Genomic DNA, 15,827 nt, shown 5'->3' with positions numbered 1-15,827 from the left:
TATAGATTTCTTGTATTGAAAAGTGATGTACTTGATAATAATATTATAATTGAGACCAAGAATGCTGAATTTTTTTAACATATTTTTTTACCATGTGATAAAATCTCTCATGTACCTATTGAAAGAGAAAAAGAATTTACCTCTAATACTGAGGAATTGAGAAAGAGGAAAAGACATACGAAAGAATATTTTTCTTATGAAAATGATTTTTAGATTTTTCTTGTTGATAATGAACCATCAAATTATTTTGACGTTGTATATTCTTTTGATGCTAAATTTTGGAAAGAGTCAATAAAAATTGAACTTGATTCAATTATGAAAAATAATACATGAGTTTTAACTGATTTACCTCCTGGTGCAAAATCGATTAATTGTAAATGATTTTTCAAAAAAAAAAAACTTAATCCGGATGAATCTATAGATAAATATAAAGCTTGGTTAGTAGATAAAAGTTTTTCTCAAAAGCAAAATATTGATTGTTTTGATATATTTCTACCAGTAACAAGAATTTCTTCTATTAGAGTATTAGTTTCTTTAGTATCAATTCATAAGTTTTTTATCCACCAAATGAATGTAAAAATAGCTTTCTTAAATGGAAATTCAGAAGAAGAAAATTATATGGATCTACCTAAAGGATGTTTAATTTCTGGGCAAGAAAATAAAGTTTGTAAATTAATTAAATCTCTTTATGGCCTTAAACAAGCTCATAAACAGTGGCATGGGAAATTTGATCAAGTCTTAATAAAAGATTACTTTTTTCTATTGAGGTGGATAAATGTGTCTATACAAAAGTGGTAGACGATGATTATGTGATAATTTACTTATATGTTGATGATATGTTTATATTTGATACATGTTTAAATATTATAAAACATACCAAATTATTTTTGTCTACTAACTTTGATATGAAAGATCTGGGTGAAGTGAATATGATATTGGGAATTAAAGTTATAAGGAGAGAAGATGGTATAATATTAACACAAGAACATTATATGGAAAGACTTCTTAAGAAGTTTTAATGTTCGGAGGTAACTCCTATAGCCACTTCTTAAGATGCTAATTCTAAATTAAAAAGAAATAACGGTGACCCAATTGCTCAGTCTAAGTAAGCACAGATCATTGGGAGTCTAATGCATTTAATTAATTTTAGTAGGCCCGATATAACCTATGTTGTGTGTAGATTGAGTAGATATACTCATAATCCCTTTAATGAGCATTGATCTACATTAATGCGACTGATGAAATATTTGAGAGGAACCATGAATTATGGTATATCGTATAGTGGATTTTCTTCAACTTTAGAAGAGTATTGTGATGCAAATTGGATCTCTGATTCAAATGAGAAAAAATCCACTAATGATTATATGTTCACCTTTCGTGGAGGTGCAGTATCATAGAGATTAGCTAAGCATACAATCATTGCTAGGTCAACTATGAAATTAGAGTTTGTGGCTCTAGAATTAGCTGGTACTGAGGCTGAATAGCTAAGAAATTTCTTAGAAAATATCTCTTTTAAAAAGGATGATCTGTTGTCTAACATTTCTTTTAAAAAGGGATGATCTGGTGCCTTTTGTGTATATACACTGTGATTGTCAAGCCACAATTTCTATTGCGAAGAATAAATCATACAATTGTAAGAGTAGACATATGAAATTGAGGCATGACGTTATCAAGAAATTATGAGAGATGGAATAATTTTTATTAATTATGTAAAGTCAAAATTGAATTCCGTCGATTCACTGACTAAATTCGTGGGAAGAAAATTAAATTTTCAAACCTTAAAAGAGATGGGATTAAGGCCAATATGATTGTCAATAAAGATGGTAACCTAGCCTATGTGATTGGAGCTCCCATGAAATATGTTCATATGGGTAATAACAAGTCGATACTGACACTGCGCACTTACTGAAAGTGATTGATCTACTACTAAAATTGAGGGATGGGTTATAACTCTTAATAAATTCATACTCCTTGCAGAAGGTGTATTTAAAACAGTATACACTTGATGAATTCACCTATATGAGAAGTGGAATGAGGCCGTTCCTATGAGATTTGGCCTTAGTCTCTAGAGCTCTCATGAATACCAGACCCGCGCATGGCCTATTGGCGCAAAATCGCGTTGAACAATAAAATTACAGTCAAATTGTGATTGATAAAATCTTTGAATTACATCAAGAATTATTCGATTCTTAGAAATATTATATTTCACCGATAATTCTGTAAGTTAAATTTTATTGGTCTAAGTTTGATTCATAGTCCAGAAGACACCAAACCTACTGCATTTTGTCCATGCAAATACAGCAGGTTAAAACGCTTTTTCCTATAAATTATTTTGAAATAATGTGGGGATTGTAGAAAAATTATTTTATTTCAATAAATTTACGTGTATATTTACTTAAAAAACAAGTAGTATATTAAACAAATTGTACAATTGTCATGAAGATATCATTTCCATGAAGTTTTGAAGACAAGTTTCATAACACTTGTCAAAATTTTACTAGTTCATTCCATTATAAACACCCTCTCAAGTTTACTACAAAACACAACCAAAAAAAATCCCATTTTACTTTTATCATCTCTTCTCACAAACATCTTTCACTATTGCCTTTTTCTTTTAATTTTGTTTTGGCTTTCACCTATTAAATAGTCTCTGTGTTTAACTTGCGAGTATTTATATTAATAATTTTGATTGATTCCTATATCCTCTGGTTAATTAGTAAAGATTTATTTAACTCAGAATATCCTCTAATTACTCAGGAAAGTGCTTGTTTAATCCTGGGGAAACATTTCACACTGCTGAAATAGTTTCTTAGGAGAGTGTCCGGTACAACTCAAATATAATTATTATATTACTTAAAATCATATCGTTATAATATTTGTTTAACATTTAGTATTATTAACTTGTTAAGAAGTAATTATACTACTGTTATAATTATTATATTGATTATAATATTACTACTGAAGTAGTAATATCATTATACATTATTATGTTATTATACTGCTAATATTATTATTGTTATATTATTATTTTGCTAACGATTTAATAATATTGTTATTGGTGTTTTACCGTTGTTCCCCAACAGTTTCACTTTAAGTGCTCCATATAATTCAAAAGATTGATGACAAATGTATATAAATGCCAAAACATAATGAAAGGTATATTAGTATCATTTTTAATGGTTCGGCGATAAATACCTAGATTGATGCCACGTATCCCGTCATTTCAATAAAGGATGTATACTATCCAAAAGATTAACGATAAGAGCATATACATACCGAACGTATAACAAAAGGTATATGCGTACATTTAGTGATGTATAAAACATACATAAAATAAAATATCTATGATTAAGAGTAGTTTAGGTATAACTATCTATAAGTCATATTGTTTGTTTTTATTTCAATCTTTTCTCCTAATTGTAATTTTTCTATTTATCCTCGTATTAAGATAACATTAGTTATGAATTTTTAAGAAACTACAAAAGATAATATAAAATGTAAATCACAAAAGAAAATATGTTGAACGTGTACAATTAGAAATTATTGAGTTTTTTCTTTGATAGAAATTGAGATATTAAATAAATTGCCAATAAGAATTACAAGGTACGACATAAATAATTCTGCTGGTACCATGCATCAAAAAACAAGTCTAGTGCTTGAGTTTAAGCTCATAAGAGAGCCTGGCAAATTAGAGTTGGCAATCCCAAAGCTTACATTTTATGTCCGCACATTTTTTATTTCAATAAATGCGGAACTTATCATGTTAGATTTTACCGCACAAACACCTTGTACATCGAATATTTTATAATGATTGAGATACAATCAAAAATAGTTGTGAGAGAGTAATTATTTTGTGATAAGTGCTCTCGTATGCCTTTCTGGTCAACCTGTTCTTTTCACTTTCATTCCTGTCTTTCTTTTATTTCATTTTTTCTTTCTTTCTCCAATGCTCTTTTTTTTGCCTTTAAAATAATTTCTTCTTTTTTTTTTTTTCATAGTTTTATCGTATAGAAACAGTAAATAGGACGAATAATCCAAATCTTATCATAAATGGATTATTACCCATAGTGTATCTATCTTTGTTTTGTTTTCCGAATATCTTGATATACCTTATAAATCTTTATTTTCCCTCATAATATTTTTAACAAGTATGCATTAAATTAATTCCTCGGTGAGGACTAATTCTATAAGGACTCAATGCCGGCTCTTGCATAAAGCAAGTAAAGCAGGGGCTTTAGGCCCAAATATTTGAGGGCCTCATTTTTTAAAATATATATATACATTTCTTTCTTAAGTAAAAAGTATATTTTATTAATAACAATTTTCAAAATAAATTTGAACAATTTGAGTGTATGGAAGTATTTAGTTTTTCTATAGTGATAAAAAGTTGAGATCATTATAGAACAAAAATATAAAAAAGTTATTTATCTAACTACGAAAATTCCTTAAAACATAATAGTTACTCATATATTATATTGTTAGTCTATATTAAATAAAATTGAACCCTCGGCTTTAGGCCTCAAACTTTGTTAAGCCGCCCCTGTAAGGACTTATCTCTATGGTGAAATTGTTCGTTGTTTCACTTTAAGTACTCCATAGATTTCAAAAGATTGATGGCAAATGTATATAAATACCAAAACAAAATGAAAGGTATATGGGTATCATTTATAATAGTTTGGCGATATATCTGTCCCTTTTCTATAAAATAAATAAAATTGGGATAAATACCTAGAAGATGTCAATGTCCCATTGTTTCAGTAAAGGATGTATACAACCCAAAAAATTAATGACAAGAGCATATACATACCCAACATATAACGAAAGGTATATGCATAAATTTAGAGATGTATAAAACATACATAAAATAAAATATCTGTGATTATGGGTAGTTTAGGTATAACTATCTATAAGTCATATTGTTTGTTTTATTTCAATCTTTTCTCTTAATTGTAATTTTTCTATTTATCCTCATATTAAGATAACATTAGTTATAAATTTTTAAGAAACTACAAAAGATAATATAAAATGTAAATCACAAAAGAGAAGGAAGGTGTACAATTATAAATCATTGAGTTTTTCCTTTGGTAGAAATGAAGATATTATATAAATTGCCAATGAGAATTACATGGGATAGCGGAAATAATTCTGCTGGAACCATTAAAAAACTAGTCTAGTGCTTGATTTTAAGCTCATAAGAGAGCCTGGCAAATTAGAGTTAACAATCCCAAAGCTTACATTTCATGTCTACATATTTTTCATTCCAATAAATGCAGAACTTATCGCATTAGATTTTACCACACAAGCACCTTGTGCATCGAATATCTTATAATGATTGAGGTACAATCAAAAATAGTTGTGAGAGAGCATTTATTTGTGATAAGTGTTCTTGTAGGCCCTTCTTATCAACCTCTGCTTTTCACTTTCATTCCCGTCTTCTTTTTATTTCATATTTTCTTTCTTTCTCCAATGCTCTTTTTCTCTTTTTTTTTTCTTTTAAATATTTTCTTTTTCTTCTTCTTCTTCTTCTTCGTTTTTTCATAGTTTTATTGTACACAAACAGTAAATAGGAAGAATAATCTAAATCTTATCATAAATGGATTATAACCCATAGTGTATTTATCTTTTTATGTTTTCTGTATATCCTGATATACCTTATAAATCTTAATTTTTTCTCATTTTTGAGTTATTTTTCAGATTTCCTAACTAAATATTTTTAAAAAGTATGCATCAAGTTAGGAGGACTATTTCTGTGAGGACTTGTCTTTGTGGTGAATTTGCTCATTTTTTCACTTTTAGTATCCCATATAATTCAAAAGATTGATAACAAATGTATATACATACCAAAATAAAATGAAAGGTATATGAGTATCATTTATAATAGTTTGGTGATATATCTGTCTCTTTTCTATAAAATAAATAAAATTCGAATAAATATCTAGATTTATGCCACGTGTTCCGCCGTTTCAGTAAAGGGTGTTTACAACCCAAATGATTGACGATAAAAGTATATACATATTCAACATAAAGGTGTTAAATGGGTTGGGTTGGGTCAACCCGGAACCGTCCCGTGAGAGTTATTCGGATTGTGGGTCGGGCCGGATCGAATCCGTGTCTAGTTAAACGGGCCGGTTCAGTTTCGGACCCAACAGTAAATTTCAAAACAACCCTATCCCGGTCCAATCCACCTAAACCTGGTCAAAATCAATTAAAAATCCAATCAAAACTGGTGAAAAAGCAAAAAAAAAAAAAAAGGTTTTTTCTTAATTATACACTATATATACCCACTTATATACATTTTAAATACGTTAAATAATAGATATACACTATATAAATATAGCATATACCACATTACTATTTAGAACATATATACACATAATACATATACACAATTACACATGTAATATATAGGTAACATAGAAGATATATACACATATATACGTACCATTCAATATATACATACTACTTTAAGTAAAATATACTACAATATATACACACACTATATATATAGTTCTATACTAAATTGTAAAACATATACACATGTATACGTCAAATATATACGTCTATAGAAGATATATACACATGTATACCTACCATTCAATATATACATACTACTTTAAATAAAATATACTACAATATAGATACTACAATATATACACCCACTATATATATATAGTTATATACTAATTTATAAAACATATACACATGTATATTTTAAATATATCGTACTTTATAAAATATATACAGATATATACATACAATTCAATGTATACATACTACTTTAAAGAAAATATACTACAATATACACACACAATATATATATATAGTTATATACTAATTTATAAAACATATACACATGTATACGTTTAATATAGAGTACTTTAGAAAATATATACACATATATACATACCATTCGATATATACATACTACTTTAAATAAAATATACTATAATATATATACTATAATATACACACACACACACTATATAGTTACAAACTAATTTATAAAACCTATAAACATGTTTACATTAAATATATACGTCTATAGAAGATATATGCACATGTACCATTCAATATATACATACTACTTTAAATAAAATATACTGCAATATATATACTACAATATACACACACACACTATATTTATATACTAATTTATAAAATATATACATATGTATACGTTAAATATATAATACTTTAGAAAATATATACACAAATATATACATACCATTCAATATATACATACTACTTTAATATATATGTACTTCTTTAAATAAAACATATGCTACTTAATATAATAAACTAATAATACTTTATAGTAAATTAGTAATATATTAAAACTAAGTATTTAATTCAAACTAAAAATTTAATTTAAATCATTAAATGGAATAAATTACAAAGTAAGGACTAAGGAGTGAATGAATGTTGAATTTTATTGATTACAAAATGATCCAAAATTTATAAATTACATGGATAAAAAATCTACAAATTTTACATCATTTTTCCAACTCATTCATGTTAATATTAACGGTAACTTTCATAGAATAGTCAAAGTCAATGGGGGCAAAACCATGCATTGGACTTGATTCTGCTGAGTTCTCCTATGAAGTCATAATTTCTTCAAGTCTCTGCTCGTCGTTCGGCTTCGCTTCCATTCCTTGATTTCTTCGTTCGGCTTTAATCCAATCTCTAAGGCAAACTAGAACATTCATTGCATTTCTTCCAAATGAATGTCGATTGTCTCCAAGCTGCTGTCGTTTCTGACTAAAAGCGCTCTCTAATGCAACGGTTGACATTAAACATTCAGGATATCTCTAGCTAATCTTGAAAGCACAGGATATCGTGTTTCATTACTCCTCCACTAATTAAACGTGTTGATCCGTCGTCTTCGATCCTCTAGTGGCGACCGAAGATAATACTTAAGCTCTTTCCACTAAGTTGATGTGTAAGCTCCCTCCTCAACATTGTTCCAATAAGGTAAATCATAAAAGAAATCAGGAAAACCACTATGTGCCGACCTTTTAGAAGATGATGGCTCCTCGGGAGGATGAGGAGCGACAACTGGAGTGATATTTATTGGTACAACTAAATCAACTAAATCAGCATAGTGGTTATATATTTTATCTATGTAAGTGTTCACATCACCCATAGCCATCCACAAATCAGGTTGTACTTGTTCAGAATCATTGTTAGTATTTATCTCTAAGTTAGAATAAATAAGAGTACTAAAACGGCACATAGTAGTATATTTCATATTCGGATTTAGCATAGCACCAACCAAGTAAATATGGAGAATCAGAAAGAAATATTTTTTAAATCATGGCACCAACAACTTCTTTGTAACCTTCTTTATTTTTATATTTTTTGAGCAAAGCAGAATATCGGCTATATATGCTAAAATATTATAAACAGTAGGATAATAAGCACAAAAAATTCAACCGTGGATATATAAAATTTTTGCAAAAACTTAACAAGTTCATTAATTATAGCCCAATCAGAATCATGTAGCATGCAATTAGTAGAATCAACAAAAGAACCACAATGTTGGTTAAAAGATAGTGTAATAGGAACTTTATATTTATAACAAGTTTTTAAAAAATCATATGTAGCATTCCATCTAGTATCACATTCTTCAGGCATCAATATCAGTGCAAGTCCATTTTGTTCACATTTAAGTTTAAAGTCCCAAATTCTTGATCTTCGATTATTTTCTTGAATAAAACCAACGGCAAGCCGAATTTTTTCAATATAAAACTCAAAAAACTCAAGACCGTCTCTTACAATTAAATTATATATATGACAAGCACACTTAATATGAAAAATTTTAGGTAACGGCGGAGATAACTTAGATTTTAACTTTTTAATAGCAGTCTTGTTGTTAGAAACATTATCAAAAGCAATACATAAGATTTTATTTTCAATACCATAAAATTCAGCAACTTTAACAATTGAATAAGCAATAAAATCTCCGGTATGTTTACGATCTTCATCATATAAAAAATCAAGAATACGTTTTTACATAACAAAATTACTATCTATCCAGTGACAAGTAGTGGTTAAATAATCATTTTTATTTACAGCACGATCAAGATCAGAAGTTAGGGACATTCTACACTGAATATTTTTTAATAATATTGATAAATAAAAATAATATTGTGAATGAAGTCTAAAAATATCAGCCCGACAAGTACTTCTAGGAATACCATTAAACATAAGATTATAAATTGCTTGAATTTAATGAATAAAGATATCAGAAGAAGGAAAACTAAAAGGCAAACAACCCACAACTACCATTTTAGCTATTTCTTCCCGATCCCTCAATTTATTATACTTCTTCATTACCTGATCGGTTACTGGGTCCATTCAAGTTTGTGTTGGCCCACCAACATCCGTACCACCTTTTGCAATTTTTAACTCTCTATCATGATTATTACTTATATGTCTCATTAACGTACCCGTACCCCTTGCTTGCCTCCTCTTTTATGCTTACATATTTGTTGACAAATATTGCATCGCACCTCAATATCTGATATACGTTCAAAAAATTGTCATGCAATACTAGTTGGTTTATGAGGTCTTGGGGCACGGAGAGGACAGGGAGGGAGATTAGCTGATTCAGGTCTAACATTAGCATTTTCTACTGCGGGTTTCTCACCAATATTTTCATCATCTTCGTCTAAGTTAACCACATCTACTTCATTTTCTTCTTCTTTATCAGAATTTTCCTGAGCTTCTACATAATCCATATCATGAGCACCTACACATATTTCTTCGTCAAAAGGTTGATTAAGCAGTACCGGAGGTGGAGGCACACGGGTATATCTACTACTTGAAGTACCTATATTGCTATTCGCTTTTTACTACCACTACCACTTTCAGGACAAAAATTTTTAACACCTTTAGTCGCGAGATTTCTTAATTTATCCATAATATAAATTAGACTAAAAAAATTCAAAATACACAAATATAATAAAATTAAATATTTAACAATTAATACACTAATTAAAAATTAAACGTAAGAGATGGAACGATAATACCAAATTTTGAAAGTATCCGAAGGTTGCGACTTTAGAAACTTTCACTCGTACTTTGTAATCACAAAATTAAAAAATTAAAGTGAGCACTTTAGAAATATATAGAATATTTGAGAATTGAGATTTGAGAGAATGAAAAATTATGTGAAAAATGATTTGAAAGTGTAGGGTATTTATAGAAATTTTTTTGGGTTTAAAAAAATAATTTAATTGAAAAAAAGTTTTTTCTTTTTAATAAAAAAGTGATTTTAGCCATTTTGGGCTCCCAACGGCTATATTACCATTGGGCCCAACGGCTATAATGGCCCAACGGCCTTTTTTTTTTTTTTTTTTTATTAAAATTCAATTTCTTTCTTTATTTTTTTAAAAAAAGCTAACCGGGCCTGGTCCAGGCCGGGTTAACTAGGCCCAACCCAAAAAAAATCCGAATCGGTACCCGATACCCTACAGCCCATGGACTGATCGGACTGGGTCAAATTGGGCCAGTTTTCTTAAGTGGGCCGGTTGAGGCCGGGTTGGGTCGAGTCAACCCAGCCTGTTTGACAGATATAACTCAACATATAACGGAGGGTATATGCGTACAATTTAGAGATGTATAAAAACATACATAAAATAAAATATTCATGGTTAAGAGTAGTTTAGGTGTAACCATCTATTAGTCAAATTGTTTGTTTTTATGTCAATCTTTTCTCTTTAACTGTAATTTTCTTTTTATCCTCATATTAAGATACATAATAACATTAGTTATGATTTTTTAAGAAACTACAAAAGATAATATAAAATGTAAATCACAAAAGAGAAGATACTGAAGGTGTACAATTAGGAATTATTGAGTTTTTTCTTTGGTAGAAACGGAAATATTATGTATATTGCTAATGAGAATTACAAGGATAGCAAAAATAATTCTGCTCGTATCATGCATCAAAAAACAGATCTAGTGCTAGAGTTTAAGCTGATAAGAGAGCGTGACAAATTAGAGTTATTACTACTAATAGAACTATATATTACAGATTGGTTTCCTAAGTAATCTAGCTTATTACATGATAACCATGAAATTAGTCTACTAGATAAGACTCCATCGCGATATTGTTTCAACTGTGCTTCCACATCATTGGGTGGAGATAACAAAAGTGATTAGAATTGACCCTTGTTAGTTGAGATCCTAATCTGGATAGACCATCCGCTACTCCATTTCCTTCTATGAAACTATGTAGCATTACTGAATTCCCAAGCTCCTCAAAATTGACTTGCAAGAAGCCACAATGTTAAGATATGGAAAAGTAGGTTGTTTAAGTAAAGAAATGACCTTTGCGGAGTTAGTTTCTATTCCTATAGGCCAAAGTTTATAGTTATGGGCCATTGACAAATTTGCATAAAGAGCTCCCAATTCAACCATTACATGACAGTGGGCATTACTTCTAGATTAAAATCAACAATCCAATTACTATAGGCATCTTGAATTAAACCACTAATCCCATTTTTATCATAAGAATTTGAGAAGGAGCCATCAACATTTAATTTGAAAGAGCCACGTTTCGAACGAAACCATCTTATGTTGATGATGGTGCTACTAAGTTGGTTACTCATCTTACGAGTATGAGCAATATATTCAATGGTTTTACTCCAAACCATGCTTGCATTACGAAAACTATTTTTCTTGTTCTAAACATTATGGTTTTGATTAAGCCAAATGTTCCAAAGAGGCAACATCAGATTGAGAATCGGCTCATCGGATTAACTATTTAGACAATGGATTCCCATGTTTCATTTCATTGGCAACTGAAATAGAGTGGAAGGAAGAATGTCAAGCCATTCCGGAGAATCCTCATGAAGAGGGGGATTTAAATCCTTTAGAGCCTGAAGCCATTGAACGTGATGCATGTTAATGAAAGCAAAGTTAATACCCATGTCCAACCAAAATTTTCTTGCTATATGACAATAAATAAAAATATGAGAAGAGGTTTCCCATTCCAAATTACAGATAGCACACTGGGGACTAGGAGCTAAGCCTATATAGTGAAGATACGCAGAAGTGGGAATTTTCCCATGCAAACAAACATATAGGAATAGCTTAATTTTTTCCAGAGTACAAAGCTTCCAGAACCAAGAGAAATTGTAAGAAGCAGATGGATGATTATTGAGGGAGGTGTTAACTGATTTGTTCGAAAATAAACCATTTGTATTGTACGCCCAATATGGCCTATATATCACAGCTGCCTATGGAGTTATTAGGACGGATAGAAGCAGCTTCTAGGACAATATCTTGAGGTATTCCGACACCAAGTTCCGTTTCAAATATCGGATAAAAAAGATTTTCCTCCGTTTGCTTTAGCGGGACTACAAAAAATATGTCATAAGAGAGGAGTATCCAGAATCCGATGATACATCCAAAGGTTGATAGAATGTCCCATAGCAGGAGCCCAAGCTATAGCTTTATTACATATGGCATCACCCATAAGATAAAAGTTCAGAGTTTTTATGCATATATTAGGAATCATTGAATAAAATTAGAAGTAATTTAGGTTAGTATTAGTTTGTTGATGGTTAAATAAGGCTTAGTGTTATCTATGTTCTCAATTTATTATTTATGTAAAATAAAACTATGGAAAAAAACTGAAGAGAAAAAGGAGTATTTGAGAAAGGAAAAATAAAAATAAAAATAAGAGGGGAATGAAATTGAAAAGCAGAGACTGACAAGAAAGGCCATACGAACACTTGTCAAAAATTTAAATGTCCTCTCACAACTATTGTTTGGTTGCACCTCAACCATTATAAAATTACAGGGCATATTTTTACCATACAAATTTATTGACCGAAAAATATGCCTATTAACTACAATAGAATTCAAGAATACGTCAAACCATGATACAATGTCAACTTATCAAGGATATGACCTTAGATAGAAAGTTATGAAAGCTATGAATTATGGTAGAAGGATAGTAGGTAGTGTTAGCCCATATGTTATTGGGCCTTTAGTTTATGGACCTTTAGGTTATTGGCTATGTATATATATAGCCTACTTTTGTTTTAGTTAGTTTTCATGCTCTTCAGATTATATTGTAAACCTTAGCCTTTCTTTCTTTCAATAAAGTTCTATTAACATGGTATCAAAGCTAGTTTGATCCATGTCCTTTGATTTGTTGGTTGAAGATTTTGTAGCAGGCACCTACTGCGCGGATCGAACTCCGCGGTGAGTTCGCTGGGGGGTACGGGGGGCAGCGCGCCCCCGTCCGGGGTTCGGGGCGGAGCCCCAAATTTTGAGGTGCTGCTGTATTCGTTTGCTGTCTGGTATTGTTCGTCTTTCGTTCTTTTGCTTGCTGCCATTATTGTTCGTTCGGAATTGTTCAACCTAGGGTTTTGCATCTTTTTGTTTTTTTGAATTGTTTGTGTGTTGCTGTGTTTACAATGACTGGAAAGGATGATTCTCTCCAGTCCATTAGTACTCAATTAGATGGTAAGAACTATGCCTATTGGAGTTATGTCATGAAGAATTTTCTTCGTGGGAAGAATATGTGGGGTTATATCACTGGAGTAAAACTAAGACCTATCGATGATAAAACTGAAAATTTTGATTTGTTGGTGGACTTATGGGAAACTAATAACTCCAAGATTATCACTTGGATCAACAATTCTGTAACTCAGTCAATTGGTATGCAATTGGCTAAGTATGACACAGCAAAGGAGGTCTGGGATCATTTGGAAAGACTGTACACTCAGTCTAATTTTGCTAAGCAGTACCAGTTGGAGTATGATATCCGTGCTCTTCAACAGCATGATCTCAGTATTCAAGATTTTTATGCTGCTATGTCGGATTTGTGGGATCAATTGGCACTTACTGAATCTGCAGAGTTAAAAGGTTTTGGGCCGTACATTGCTAGACGGGAAGAGCAACGCTTGGTTCAGTTTTTGATGGCACTACGTTCTGACTTTGAGGGCCTACGTGGAACAATCCTTCATCGATCTCCCCTCCCTACTGTTGATTCTGTGGTTCATGAACTGATTGCAGAGGAGACTCGTATCAAGTCTCAAGTGGATAAAGGGTCTAAAGTAACTACTACTCCTGTCGTGTTTGCTGCTTCAACTGATCAGTCTAGGCCACCACGTACTCAGACTCGACAATCTCCTAACGTTGCATTTGATGAGTGTGCATTCTGCAAACAGAAAAATCATTGGAAGGCTCAGTGTCCGTTGTTACTTAACAAGGTCAAACAGCCTCAATCTGGGCAGCAACAGAAATATGGGCAGCAAAAGTCTCCGTCACGCTCCTCTGGTGCTCCTCCATGGTCATCTCGTCCTCCACAGTTCGCTGCTGCTGCACCATCTGTAGATGTTGAGTCTGTTAGCACTATGCCACCTTCTGCGTTGGATCCCCAGGTTTTCGAACAGTTCAGACAGTTCTTCGTTTCTAATCCTACGGCCATGTCAGCATCTATGTCTCATTCGGGTTCAGTTTCTTCTAGTACCTCAGGTATTCCTTCCTCCTTGTGGATATTGGATTCTGGTGCGTCTCATCACATGTCCCCTCATTTGTCATCGTTTGGTTCTTTGTCACCCATTTCACCAATCTCTGTTATGTCCGCGAGTGCTGTACCTATGTCAGTCGAGGGTGTTGGTTCTGTTACTACCCCTCACATTGTCCTCTCTGATGTTTATTACATTCCCAAACTTACTTTAAATCTTGTTTCGGTCAGTCAGTTGTGTAAGGCTGGTAATTGGGTGTTTTTTTCTGATTCTGTTTGTGTTATACAGGACCAACACACTCAGAGGGTGATTGGGACCGGCCATAGGTTGGGGGAACTCTATGTCTTGGAGAATCTCAAAGTGTCTGCAGTTGCTGCCTCTAGCATAGATTTATCTTCTTTTCATTTGAGTCCTTTGTCTTCTCAGTTTTATCTTTGGCATTCCAGATTAGGACATGTGTCAGTTTCACGTTTACGGTTTTTGGTCTCTAGTGGTGCTTTGGGTCATGTGAACACTAGTGATATTTCAGATTGTAGTGGTTGTAAACTGGCAAAATTTTCTGCCTTACCGTTTAATAAAAGTGTGTCTTATTCTGTTGCTCCTTTTGATATTATTCATTCTGATGTATGGGGACCAGCGCCAGTATCCACTAAGGGTGGATCGACCTATTATGTTTCGTTTATAGATGACTATACTCGTTATACCTGGGTGTATCTTATGAAACGCAGATCTGATTTCTTTGGCATTTACAAAAACTTTAGAGCCCTTGTTAAAACACAACATTCGGCTGTGATAAAGTGTTTCAGGTGTGACTTAGGGGGTGAATATACCTCTAATGACTTCACTCAGTTACTTGCCTCTGATGGTACCATACACCAGTCATCGTGTACCGACACTCCTGAGCAGAACGGTCTGGCAGAAAGAAAACATCGTCATATTGTTGAGACAGCACGCTCTTTACTTTTGTCTGCAGAGGTTCCTAGTATTTTTTGGGGAGAAGCAGTCCTAACTGCTGTATATGTGATTAATCGTATTCCTACTGCATTGACTTCAGGGATGTCTCCGTTTGAGAAACTATATGGTCACCCGCCGAATTATTCTGCATTACGAGTTTTTGGATGTACTTGCTTTGTTCTTCGTCCTCATGTTGAACGAAATAAGTTAGGGTCAAAATCAGCTATATGTGTGTTTTTGGGGTATGGTATTGGACAAAAAGGATATCGTTGCTATGATCCTGTAAGTCAGAAATTATATGTTTCACGACATGTCACTTTTTTGGAACATATTCCTTTTTATTCCATTCCAGCTAAAACCCATGATGTGACAAAGTCAGAT

Source organism: Capsicum annuum, chromosome 4 (assembly GCF_002878395.1).
Source record: "Capsicum annuum cultivar UCD-10X-F1 chromosome 4, UCD10Xv1.1, whole genome shotgun sequence".
Taxonomy (NCBI): Eukaryota; Viridiplantae; Streptophyta; class Magnoliopsida; order Solanales; family Solanaceae; genus Capsicum; species Capsicum annuum.
This window is presented reverse-complemented; position numbering follows the sequence as displayed.